We start from the raw sequence: 14,114 nt of genomic DNA, 5'->3' as shown, positions 1-14,114 counted from the left end.
GAGATTGTGAAGCAGAAGTCTGGTAAGCATGGTATGATTCTGGGAGGGCAGGAGTGGGAGGCTATTCGCCATATAAGACTCATTTATTTTCCCCTACTTGTACTGCTCCAGACAGAATAGCTTTAACTGAATGCATTTATTTCCCTCTACAAAGCACCAAAAGCAATTGTGTCACCTGACAACATTGGTCTTCACTCTATTACACATCTTCCTTTTGTTCTCTCCATCCCCTCCCCATTTCAAAGTTGAAATGTGCTTGTTTCCTCACCTTTCCAGTTCTGATGTTAACTGTTTTCCCTTTGCAGATACTATTGGACCCAATGAGTATTTTCTAGTTCAGAATTTGCATCTGCATATTATTTTGCATTTTGATAATGGCAGGCTGCTAACTGTGGGGCAACTCATCTAATTTGGATACCAATGCTCAGATGGAAGGGTTTGCCAGATTTGTCAAGGTTCGTTTCTTAAAAAGCAGATAGCAACAAACGTTAAAGGTAGACCATGGCAATCTTTAATTGATTCGTCAGACAGGAGTGGCAAAGATCTACAATGAGCATAAACATTGCTCAGTCCTTCTCGGGCGCCACTCAGAGAACAAAGGAAAGTTAGCATAATTATACATTTTTCTTATCAGCAAAACACGCCTACCAAGTCTGAATATGGCATGACTGAAAGATTCTGCCGCCTTTCAGAATATAGGAAAGCTGGGTCAAAATCAAGCTCATCCAATAACAAGTTATTACTTATCTTTGGCTGGCCAGCTATTTTTTTCAATCTTGGCTTCTTTATGGCCTTGAAAAGAAGCACATGTTATTACGCAGGCGCCATCTTAATGTCTTTATTGAAAAGACAACCTGTCCTCCATATTGTGTTCCATATAATTTGCAATGTCATTCAGACTTGGCACCGAGCCATTCTTTTCTTCTACTAGTCCATGCTTTTGTAGAAGAACGACTCCATTTTAGATTTGACTATTAGATTTGACTATTTGCTCTTTCAGATTGACAATGTTGGATACAAATTTGGTGCCTGGATCAACGTTGGTGGTCCAACTGATTTTACTTCCTGTTTAAATATAGCATTGCTGTAAGTGACTAATTAAGCCATCTCAAGGGACATTTAAGAATCAATCACATTGGTGGTCCTGGAATCACAAAGATGTCAGACGGCAAAGGATGGCAGATCTTCTTCTATGACGTTAGTGAACCAAAAATAATTTAATGTTATTCCTGAATTGCCAGGAATTTGAACATAACCACTGGAGTGTTAGAGTGGTAACATTCACTACGTCATCACCATAAAAAAAATCATATGTCTATTATAAAAAATGTATCATTGTGAATCGCAATACAAAATGGCTGCCTCATTTCTTAAAATCATGTAAATGTTTCAACACCATTACAAGATCAATACATCTGACATTAATATTTACAAGCTAGTTTTGACACTGAATCACAAAGCAATGTTAGGAAAGAAAACTAAAAGTGTCTAAAGTTAGAAAGGGTAACTCTACGAGGAAAGAAGATGGAGGGTTAGGGAGGGAATGTTAGTCCTTAGAATCCTGGTAGTTGAAAATGTGGCTGTCATTGTTGGAATAATTGAGAACCTTGTCACAAAGTTTCATAGTCAACCTAACTGGAGATAATTTGCTTTCCCCTTAAGTACAGTAACAGCCCCCATCTCAGAAATATGGATAGGAACAGTTTAGAGGGATAGAGTTATACAGTGTGGAAACAGGCTCTTTGGCCCATCATGCCCACACCGACCAACATATCCAATCTACACTAGTCCCACTTGCCTACGTTTGGCCCATATCCCTCTAAATCTGCCCTATCCGTTCACCCATCTAATTGCTTCTTAAATGTTGCGATAGTCTCTCCCACAACAAACTCCTCCAGCAGCTCGTTCCATACACCCACCACCCTTTGCGTGAAAACGTTACACCTCAGATTTCTCAAAAGTCAAAGTATCCTTTATTGTCATTCAGACTTTTCAGTCTGAACGAAATTTCGCGCCTTGCAGTCATAACATAGAATAAAATAACAAAACACACAATGAACACAGGTTTAACATCCACCACAGTTAGTATACAGGCACCTCCTTGCTGTGATGGAAGGCAAAAGTCTGAAAGTCTTTGTCTCTTCCCTCCTTGTTCTCCCTCTGAGTTGAGGCGATCCAGGCTTCCGATGTTGTGACCCCGCCAGGTGATGGTAAGTCCCGCGGCTGAATCCGAGCTATGCTAACGGGCCGGTTCAAACTCCGCGGCCCGGGGCGGACGAAGCTGCCACCCTCCAGTCCAGCGGACGAAGCTGTTGTTGCGGGAGCTCCGGAGAACCGGTCACCAACCTAGGACCTGTGAGCTCTCGATGTTGTCGTCCACTTGGCCCGCGGCTGAAGCCTCCGAGGCTCCGAAGTCGGGTCGCCGCCGCCGCAGTGGACGACCTTTCCCCCTTCACCTTAAGTTAGCGTGAGCTCACCAAGGTCAAATGAGTCACCCCCTCAACCTTTTAACTGGGACCTCTCAGTGAGCTCTCGATGTTGTCGTCCACTTGGCCCGATGTTGAGCGCGGAATAAATTTTCTGAAGCCTCCGAGGCCGTGGTGATTTTAAGAGATCCAAAATATCGGGAATTATCGCGTTTGCTCGCTGAATTTCATCCGATGAAATTCGGGATTTAAAATCTTCACGCCCGCCGCAGTGGACGACCTTTTCCCCTTCACCTTAAGTATAAAACCTATCCCCCTTCATCTTAAACCTAGTTATGGATTCCCCCCCTCTGGGATACGAGCCAAATGGTATTAGCCCAGAATGCCAACTTGGTCGACATCGCCAAATTGGGCTGAATTACCTGTTTTCATGCTTCATAGCTCTATGACCACAGACGTACTTCTTCTTACACCGTACTTTGGTTCATCCCCATGAAAATCCTATTTCCATGCTGCATTAAAATAAAACGGCAGAGTGCTGGAGTAACTCAGTTTGTCAGGCAGCATCTCTGGAAAACATGGATAGATGAAGTAGTGGGTTGGGACCCTTCTTCAGACTGATTTCTGATGCTGCCTGACCCTCTGAGTTACTCCAACACTTTGTGTCTTTTTTTGTAAATCAGCATCTGCACTTCCTTGTTTCTACAAATTAATCTGACAGTTTGTTTCATTTGGCCGAACCAACATTTGCAGCTCCTTGTATCTCCATGCTGTATGGAAACAGATGAGGTTGAGACCTCAAGATCTGAGGTCACGAGACCTCAAGGCCTCATGCTATGACCTCAGGTCTTGCACACCCTACATGGTACCTTAGTTCACCCACATTAATGGTCTGTTTCCTTTCTGTATAACTCTATGCCCTCAGGTTCGCCCCACAACGACAACGTCAATAGTCCCATTCACTCACCCAACTATCTTCCTCCAGTTCCCCAAAAAATACTCCACTAACCTCGCCCCACGCCTAGAATAAAGCCTCCAACGCGGAGTCGAAGGGCATTTAATGGAGAGATTTACGGAATGGATCAGCAACAAAGTAAACACTGGGACTCTGAAGAGCCAAGGCATTGACTCTGTCGGTAACACAGAGAAACATCGACGCAGGGAGACGTGACCAAAGATGCTAGAGGACCTTTGGACGTGACCACGCCAATCTCCATGGCAACCCAGTGCGCATGTATAACCTGTCCGGCGCGCCCGGGTGTGCGCCGCTCTCTAACCATTCCGCAGGCGCCGCTGACTCTGTCCCTTCGTTCCGGCGGCTGCTTGATGGGTACTGGCGCCATCTTAATTCTCGGGAGGGAGACGTGACTTGTGGCGCCGTGTGGGCGAGGTAATGTCAATAGCATCTGGGATAAATGTAGTCAATGCGTAGTGATGGTGATCCATCAGATACGGAGATTATACGTACATGCGGGATTAAAGAACCAAGACACTCTACAGTGGTGACGCCAGGTAGTGGGCACCCTCTGTGTTACTCCAGCACTTTGTGTCTTTTTCTGTAAACCCGCATCTGCAGTTTCTTGTTTCTCCTTCTGACTTCCACTCACCCATTGGGAACTATTTCGTAGGTAGACAAAAATGCTGGAGAAACTCAGCGGGTGAGGCAGTATCTATGGAGCAAAGGAAATGGGCAACGTTTCGGGTCGAGACCCTTCTTCAGACTCATTGAAGAAGGGTCTCGACCCGAAACGTCGCCTATTTCCTTCGCTCCATAGATGCTGCCTCACCCGCTGAGTTTCTCCAGCATTTTGTCTACCTTCAATTTTCCAGCAACTGCAGTTCCTTCTTAAACATTTTGTCTACTCCACTGCGAAATCTCCTCAAGGTATGCCTACTTTGAAGAAGTTCTCTCTCTCCAAACAGTCTGAAAAAGGGTATCAACCCGAAAAGTTGCCTATTTCCTTCGCTCCATAGATGCTGCCTCACCCGCTTGAGTTTCTCCAGCATTTTTGTCTACCTTCGATTTTCCAACATCTGCAGTTCCTTCTTAAACGGGAATTATTTTGTGGTCTGCCCTTCATTGGAAATCATTCTGTGCTCTGCTCTTCACTCAGGGGTGTCAATGTACTTCCCAATGTACTTGGTCCACTATTCATTCAACTCCCATGCACTTTACCCTCCAGTCTCCTCCCCCCTCCATTGTAACAAACCTGTGCTCTGCCTTTCATTCCTTCACTGGGAGCAAAGCCATGTTATTCTCTCCACTCATCCATTGAGGACAATACTGGGTTCCGCTCCCCTCCAGTGGGAACGATTTTGTACTCTGTCTAATCCTCCACTGAGGAAGTGTTTTTATCACTAGTTCTTACTGGTAACTAGGAGCTAAACTGTGCTCTAGAGTTACAGCATTATACTACATAGAAACAGGCCCATTGTCTCACCAGGTTCATGTCAATCTTTTTGCCCATCTAAACTCATCTACCCACTTTAAACACATATTTCAAACCCGTAGCTGGACACAACGTGCTGGAGTAACTCAGCGGGTCAGACAGTATCTTAGGAGAAAATACATGTGATGTTTTAGGTCGGTACCCTTCTTCAAACTGAAAGGGGGGGATGGGGAATAACTGGAGGCAAGAAAAGACCTGGACAAATCGGGGCCGGCAACAGATAACCTCAGATAGAGTGTAACCCTGATAAGACAATTGTTGGCTAGGGAAGATGTGATCGAGAGGGATTCATTGTAATGCACTTTGGAGCTGGTTAAACGACTCGGGTGAAGGGAAGGGAAGGGAGGGGGGAAAATGGAGGAGGGAAGGGGGGCGAGGGAGGAGGGAAGGGAAGGGGAGGGGGGGGAAGATGGAGGAGGGAAGGGAGGGAGGCAATGGAGGAGGGAAAGGGGGGGCGAGGGAAGGGGTGGGAAGGGAGGGGGTCAAGGGAGGATGGAGGGAAGGGAGGCAATGGAGGAGAAAAGGGGAGGAAGGGAGGGGGGGCAAGGGAGGAGGGGGGGGGGGCAAGGGAAGGGGGGGGCAAGGGAAGGCAGGGAGGAAGGGGGGGGGGGGGGGGCAAGGAGGGGAGGGGGGGCAAAGAGGGATGGGGAGAGGTGAGGGGGGTGTAGAAGAAGTCAAGAGTGTTTTATGGTCATGTGTCCCAGATAGAACAATGAAATTCTTACTTGCTGCAGCACAGAACATGTAAACATAGTACACTGTAAACAATATAAACGATAGAGAAAAAAATGTTCAGTATGTATGTGCGTGTATATATATAATATATATATATATATACACATACATACTCAAAACAAAAACAATAGAAGTTCAATAATAATAATAATGATAATAATATATTGAAGTTCATAGCTTATTTGAGATTGTAGTGTTTAATAGCCTGATGGCTGTAAGGAAGAAGCTGTTCCTGTACCTGGACATTAGTTTCCAGGCTCCTGTACCTTCTTCCTGATGGCAGTGGTGAAAAGAATGCAAGGCCAGGATGGTGTGGGTCTCTGATGATGCTGACTGCCTTTTTGAGGCAGCAACTCCAATAAATCCCTTCGATGGTGGGGAGGTCAGAGCCGGTGATAGACTGGGCAGTGTTCACAACTTTTTGCAGTCTTTTCCGCTCCCGGGCGTTAAAGTTGCCGAACTAGGCCGTGATGCAACCAGTCAATATGCTCTCTACTGTACACCTGTAGAAGTTCAAGAGAATCCTCTCTGACATACCGAATCTCCGTAATCTTCTCAGAAAGTAGAGGCGTTGATGTGCTTTATTTATAATTGCATCAGTGTGCTAGGTCCAGGAAAAATCTTCGGAAATATGCACACCCAGGAATTTGAAGTTTTTGACTCTCTAACAAGTTACTTAAAATTAGAGAATTCAACATTCATACCATACTGCAGGGCTGTACGATACCCAAGCGAAATATGCGATGCTGTTCCCCCAATTTGCCTCGCTCTGGTAATGGAGGAGGGGCAAGGAAGGAAGGGAGGGGTGAGGGGGGTGTGGAAGAAGTTACTTAAAATTAGAGAATTCGACATTCATACCATACTGGCTATGTCGCTCTTCAAGGGAGATGCTAAATGCATTTCGTTGTCTCTGTACTGTACACTGACAATGACAAAAAATTGAATCTGAATCTGAATCTGAATACTGCAGGACTGTAAGATACCCAAGTGAAAAATTAGGTGCTGTTCCCCCAATTTGCCTCATGCTGGCATGGAGGAGGTCCAGGAAAGAAAGTTCTTAATTGGAATGGGAATGGGAAGGGGAGTTAAAATGGTTAGCAACCGGGAGATCCTATAGGCCTTGGCGAACCAAGAGTAAGTGTTCAGTGAAACGGTTGCTGAGTCTACGCTTTGTTGCACTAATGTACAGGAGCCCACATCGGGAACACCAGATGCAGTAGATGTTAGAGGAAGTACATGGGTACTAACCATTTTAACACCCCTTCCTATTCCCACTAAATGTTGAATTCACTAATAAAGTAACTTCTACACTCTCCTCCCACAAACGTTTAGTGCAAACCTTCAGACAAATTATAAATGGCAAAAATAAAATGAACAAGATTACAGAAAGCCAACATAATTTAAAATTTTCCTGGAAATCGCAATTTAAAATGGAAATCAGAATTTAGGTAACAGAACAGTTAATTCCGGAGAAGATACAAAGAGATAACAGCCTTTGGTTCACTGTTAGCATTTGCTGCTTTTGAATGTGGCATGCAGTGTTTGACAGCAAACCCTTTCTAACTGATGCTCAAGGTCAGCAATTGAGTTTTCACTTGGTGGGAGTAATTATGGAAACCAATTGCATTAAGGGGTTCGGCTGGCATCTTTTAGTGAAAGAGCAAAACTCAAGCAGTCATCATAATCTGAATGCAACGATAAGATCATTTTCATTATAATATCTCCCAGGCGTTCATTACTTTTTACAGAGATTTTTTTTAACATTTAAAAGCTACAGACGCTTTAATTTAGATTGGCAGGTTTTTATTTGCATATCTGTTATAATTTTTATAAACGTGTCTACATTGCAAGGCAGACTAGATACGGATTGGAGTTGAAGCAGGAAACTGACAGATAACAATAATGAATGGTCAAAGTATAAACATTTAATATATTCAAAATTATCAAGGAAATCAAGTGTCTGTAGCTTTTAAATCCTATATCATCTAATAAAGCTGCATTAAACACCTAAAGTGATTTCAAAGTGGAAGCTTAGTTGGACTGAGTCTGTATGTTATGTCCAATATTTTCTCGTTCTATGAGAGATATAAACTATGCAAACTTATGCATTCTGATTAGTTAGTTTGGTTATCAACAATAAATGGGAAGGAAATTTAGTCATTTGAGACCATATTGTATATAATTTAACTGTACAACAGTCATACCAATGTAAGAAGAATAATACATATGGAAAGGAAAGGAATTTGAGCAAAGCTTTTGAGACTGCTTTCCAGATCAACACATTTTCTGGTTCAAAGAGCCATTCCTAGTTCATATTCTGAAGTATGAAGTGGAGAAAAAAAATAATATTAAGAAAAGCAAGCAACTATATTTGGGTACAGGAATGAAAAGGAGCTGTTGTGATCAGAGCCACCTGATTGTGATGGAATAAAAGGCAGTTTAAATAAGATTCAAAGGGAAGTCACTCTGAAAACCCAGAAAAAAAGCAGAACACCGCAGATGCTAGAAATTGGAAATTAAGAAAGGTACTGTAAGTACCGAATGCATTTGTGAAAAAAGATAGTGTTAATATTTCAGGACATCGTCTGAATTGGAAAAATGTTAGAGATGTATTTGGAATTTGAACAAGTGCAGAGGCAGGGAAAATTCGAGTGGGTCCTTTCGGACAAGTGATAAAAAAAATAAAGGGTATGAGGCAGAAGAGATTAAATGGTTCACAATAAAAATTAAGAGTGAATATGGTTTGAAATGGGACAATCTTTGTAGTGAAAGCTGAAAGGAAATTCAGAATTTCTGTATTTGTGCAGGGTGGTGAACTTGTGCCCGTTATATAGATAATAACTGACAATTTAATATAACATTTGGCAACTATGTATTTAAAATTACTAACAATATTGTAGGTGAGGAAGTGTTCATTAGATACATAACAAGTCTAGAGTAATACATAATGAAAAACAATGTAAAATTACAGAAAGAATGGTACAAAGTAATGAGTAGGTTGGTGCAACAAAGGTAATGAACTTAATGAACAGATTTAAGTAATAATAAATATACTATATGTCACATAAAGATGAAAAATAAATCAAAATTATAGATGATGGAGTAGCAAAAATTGAGGATTTCTCTTCAGTTTTCAGGGTGTGGTAGTATGATTGCAAAGCTGGGAGGGGAGGTAGAATAATTGGCCAAAACATCTACATAGAAGCAATTTTGAACAAAAAAGGCATAATCTAGTGGAAAAGGCTTGGGGACCTGAATACTGAAGGAACTCGTATCTAAAATATCAGAGGCTATGACTGCAATATTTTGAACATTATTTAGATCTGGAAGTTATGACTGCAATATTTCAAACATTTAGATATGCAACTTGTACCAGATTCTAAGGGGAGTAGGAGGCAGCCGTGGCTGACAAGAGAAGTTGGGGATATAATAATACAAAAAGAAAATATGTATAACACAGCAAAAAGTAGCCGGAAGCCAGAGGATTGGGAAACTTTCATAGGACAACAGAAGGAAACAAAACGGGCAATACGGGCTGAAAAGATGAAGTACGAGGGGAAGCTGGCCAGGACTATAAAGAAGGACAGTAAAAGCTTCTTTAGAAATGTTATGGGGGAAAAAGAGTAGCAAAGTCAAATGTGGGTCCCTTGAAGGCAGACATGGGTGAAATTATTATGGGTAACAAGGAAATGGCAGAAGAGTTGAACAGGTACTTTGGATCTGTCTTCACTAAGGAAGACACAAGCAACCTCCCAGATGTACTGGAGGACAGAGGATCTAAGGGGGTAGAGCAACTGGAAGAAATTTTCATTAGGCGAGAAATAGTATTGGGTAGGCTAATGGGACTGAAGGATGATAAATCCCCTGGGCCGGATGGTCTGCATCCCAGGGTCCTCAGGGAGGTGGCTCTAGAAATAGTGGATGCATTGGTGATCATTTTCCAATGTTCAATAGATTCAGGATCAGTTTTCGTGGATTGGAGGAATAGCTAATGTTATCCCACTTTTCAAGAAAGGAGCAGGAGAGAAAACAGGGAATTACAGACCAGTTAGCCTGACTTCGGTGGTGGTAAAGATGCTGGAGTCAATTATTAAAGAGGTAATAATGGGGCATTTGAATAGCAGTAAAAGGATTAGTCCAACATGGATTTATGAAAGGTAATTCACCCAGAGAGTTGTGAATTTGAGGAATTCCCTGCCACAGAGGGCAGTGGAGGCCAAATCTCTGGATGGATTTAAGAGAGAGTTAGATAGAGATTTTGGGGGCTAGTGGAATCAAGGGATATGGGGAGAAGGCAGGCACAGGTTATTGATTGGGGACGATCAGCCATGATCACAATGAATAGCGGTGCTGGCTCGAAGGGCCGAATGGCTTCCTCCTGCACCTATTTTCAGACGACATATGCATTGGGATGTTTTCTGAAGTGAAATTGTGGTCCTTGATCCCTTTGTGCATTACTGTTCAAAGCAGGTGAAAGCGACAACTATAAATCAGACTGTTAACACCTGAATTGGATAAGCTAACAACATAAAATGGAATGCTCCCCACGAAGGAGTGGGCTAATTAAGAACATGTATGTTTGTAAAAGGCAAATGTTGTCTATCTGTAAGAGCATTATCAAGTCAAGTCAAGTCAAGTTTATTTGTCACATACACATACGCGATGTGCAGTGAAATGAAAGTGGCAATGCTCGCGAACTTTTGTGCAAAAGACAAACAACAAAACAACCAAACAAATTATAAACACAATCATAACACACATATTCTTTTACATAATAAATAATAGAAGGAAAAACGTTCTGTAGAGTTAGTCCCTGGTGAGAAAGGCGTTTACAGTCCGAATTGCCTCTGGGAAGAAACTCCTTCTCAACCTCTCCGTTCTCACTGCATGGCAACGGAGGCGTTTGCCTGACCGTAGCGGCTGGAACAGAACGTTGCAGGGGTGGAAGAGGTCTCTCATGATTTTGTTTGCTCTGGAGTTGCACCTCCTGTTGTATAGTTCCTGCAGGGGGGTGAGTGAAGTTCCCATAGTGCGTTCGGCCGAACGCACTACTCTCTGCATGGCCTTCTTGTCCTTGGCAGAGCAATTCCCGAACCAGATGGTAATGTTCCCGGACAAGATGCTTTCCACCGCCGCTGCGTAGAAGCACTGTAGAATCCTCGGAGACACTCTGAATTTCCTCAATTGCCTGAGGTGGTAAAGACGCTGCCTTGCCTTACTCACCAGTGCTGAGGCGTGTGATGACCATGTCATATCCTCAGAGATGTGGACTCCCAGATATTTAAAACAGTTCACCCTATCCACAGGATCCCTATTTATACTCAATGGAGTGTACGTCCTCGGATGATGTGCCCTCCTAAAGTCCATGATCAGCTCCTTCGTTTTTTTGATGTTCAAGAGGAGGCTGTTCTCCTGGCACCAGAGTGCTAGATCAGCCACCTCCTCCCGGTAGGCCTTCTCATCATTCTCTGAGATCAGGCCCACCACCACAGTGTCATCAGCAAACTTGGTCCAAGTACTAATATCACTGGGTTTGAAAGATCTTTGATCATGGGAGATTAAGTATTTTTTGCAATGGTCAAAGTTACTCTTGCTAGTGTCAAAATGATTCTGATGTTTTCATGAGTATGTAAAATTACTACATACAGTATTTTGATTAATAGCCGGTATTACTACAATGCTGATTACGTTTCATTTTATATATCTACCAGTAATTCATTTCCCCATACTTGATATTTCGGTTAACCAAGGATGTTTAAGGGCCTGTCCCACTTTCCCGAGCTGCTCACAAATTCTCCCGAGTTTTCCCCTTGATTCAAACTCGGAGAATGTTTGTAACGGGTCCGTAAGAGTCCGTAGATATATCGTAGCGGCTCGTTATGTCAGCCGTAGGTACTCGGGGCATCAGGTAAGTCGGGATGTTTTTTCCAGCATGACAAAAAATGTCCACGAGTAAAAAGATAGTCGGGAGGAGAAAAATTGCAACATTTAATGCCCCGAGTACCTACGGCTGACATAACAAGCCACATAACAAGATATATCTACGGACCCGTTACGAATGTTCTCCGAGTTTGAATCAAGGGGAAAACTCGGGAGAATTCATAAGCAGCTCGGGAAATTGGGACAGGCCCTTAAATCACTGCCGTGTTTGATGTGAATACAATTTAGCAATCCATAGAGAATATCAATAACATATTGCAACAAGTTAGAGAACCACACTTAAAACCTAACCTAACTTTTATCAAGTAAGGATGTTTTTGTAGTGTAAAGTGACATATGAATTATTTATTTTGTCTTAGTTAAAATCAAAGGGGATATCTTGCTTAATATAAGATTTTTAATGTAGCGTCTTTGTGTGCCATGTCTTGGAATTATTAAAAAAAAAACTTAATTCGTCATATTTTTAAATTTTCGGTCTGGGTTCCACAGAGCATGAAGGCATGAATAACATGGGTTTCAAAGCTACTCTGATTTTATTTAAAGGGCCTGATTTTACCTGATGTTCAACAACAGCACCAGCAGATTTACCAGCACAATTCACGAAAAAGAGCAAACGGTTAGCACAGCGGACAGTCAGGAGAACACCCTTAAATTGATATGGATAATGATAACAGCATATAATTCTCCAACATCCAACAGGATCCCACTATTGACCACATCTTCCCATCTCCACTCCTTTCTGCTTTCCGCAGAGACCATCCCCTCCAAAACTTTCTGGTCAACTAATTCCGAAACCACACCCTCCTCAGGTACTTTCCCCTGCAACCACAGGAGATGCAACACATGTCCCTTTACCTCCCCCGTCGACTCCATCCAAGGCACCAAACAGTCTTTCCAGGTGAGGCAGAGGTTCACTTGCACCTCCTCCAACTTCATCTGCTGTATCCGCTCTTCCAGGTGTCAACTTCTCTACATCAGCAAGACCAAGAGCAGGCTTGGCGATCGTTCCGCTGAATACCTCCACTCAGTCCGTCTTAATTTACCTGAACTCCCGGTTTCTCAGCACTTCAACTCCCCTTCCCATTCCCTATCTGACCATTCTGTCCTGGGCCTCCTCCATTGTCAGTGAGGCCCAGCACAAATTGGAGGAACAGCACCTCATATTTTGCTTGGGTAGTTTACACCCCAGCGGTATGAACATTGACTTCTCTAACTTCAAATAGCCCATGCTTTCCCTCTCTATCCCCTCCCCTCCCCGTTCCCAGTTCTCCCACCAATCTTACTGTCTCAGACTGCATTCTATCTTTGTCCCGCCCACTCCCCTGACATCAGTCTGAAGAAGGGTCTCGACCCGAAACTTCACCCATTCTTTCTCTCCAGAGATGATGCCTGGCCCGTTGAGTTACTCCAGCATTTTGTGTCTACCTTTGATTTAAACCAGTTCTTTCTTCAAAGGTTCAAGGGTTATTTTATTGGTCACATACACCTAGGTGTAGTGAAATGCTTCTTGCCAATGCAGCACATAAAGAAAGAATACAGACATAACAGTAATAAAGAAATTTAAACATAAAAACATCCCCCCACAATGGTTCCCATTATGAGGGAAGGCACAATGTCCAGTCCCCATCCCATGTCCACCCATAGTCGGGCCTATTGAGGCCTCCACAGTCGCCTTTACAGAGGCCCGATATTCCAGGCCGTTCTCGCCGGGTGATGGTGCTCTGGCGTCAGGAGAATCCTCACAGCGGCATGGGAAACCTGGAACGGCCGCATCCCTTACCGAAGACCGCGGCTTCCGAAGCCAACAATGGATGGAGCTCCACCACTGGCGATCTCGGCGAGAGATCCCAGGCTCCCAATGAAAAGTTCAGTGCCGCCGCCCGCAGCTGGCCGCTCCATAGTCCCGCAGCTCCACGATGTTTCATCGGCGGTCTTCAGCTCCAGTGTTGCGACCCGGGCAAGGCATCGCCCGCTCCACAATAGCGCTCCAGTGCTGTGCCGCCGTTACCGAAGCCGAGGTACGGGACGGACCCCTCATTAAACGCCGCTCCAGGCCCACTGGTAGGCCGCGAGGATGGGTCGTAAGTACAGCCCGGAGAAAAGCTGCCTCTCCGACCAGGTAGGGACCCTGAAAAGCAGTCCCCCCCCCCCCCCCCCCCCCCCCCCCCCCCCCCCCCCCACAAAAAAAAAGACTAGAGCTCCAAAAACAAAACACTAAAACTCAATAAATTTTTTTTTAAAAGAGTGAAAAATGAACAGCTGCAGGCTGGGCAGCCATAGCACACAGGATGGCGCCCCCTCCTGTGTGGTTATTTGAAGGGGGCGCCGTCCACTTACACCCTTAAAATGATTATTTTTCATCTTCCTTATCTCACAAACATTAAAATCAGTTGTAGAGCATATATTAGCACTTTCACTGGGAGCAAAACACAAATACAGAGTAAAGATTAGAAATTCCTTTCTGCTCAGATGAGCTGAAGGTAGAATATAAATGTGTTGGCACAATTATCCATTTTTGAAATTTCGGTACTATTGACTTGAATGCTTTTTGATATATTGCCCT

At 43.6% G+C, this 14,114-nt stretch overlaps 1 protein-coding gene across 1 annotated transcript in view; it reads left to right on the top strand.

The window, feature by feature from the left end:
- The first annotated feature begins 3,693 nt into the window (after positions 1–3,693).
- Positions 3,694–14,114, top strand: part of fam204a (family with sequence similarity 204 member A) — a 71,199-nt gene continuing 60,778 nt past the window's right edge. Inside the window, exon 1 of the mRNA XM_055646938.1 lies at positions 3,694–3,816. The gene's annotated coding sequence lies outside the window, so the exon portion shown is untranslated. The remainder of the gene's footprint in view (positions 3,817–14,114) is intronic.

The sequence above is a fragment of the Leucoraja erinacea genome, chromosome 15 (assembly GCF_028641065.1).
Source record: "Leucoraja erinacea ecotype New England chromosome 15, Leri_hhj_1, whole genome shotgun sequence".
NCBI classification, from domain to species: domain Eukaryota; kingdom Metazoa; phylum Chordata; class Chondrichthyes; order Rajiformes; family Rajidae; genus Leucoraja; species Leucoraja erinaceus.
Note: the sequence above shows the minus strand (reverse complement) of the source record. Positions and strands in the feature narration are given on the sequence as shown.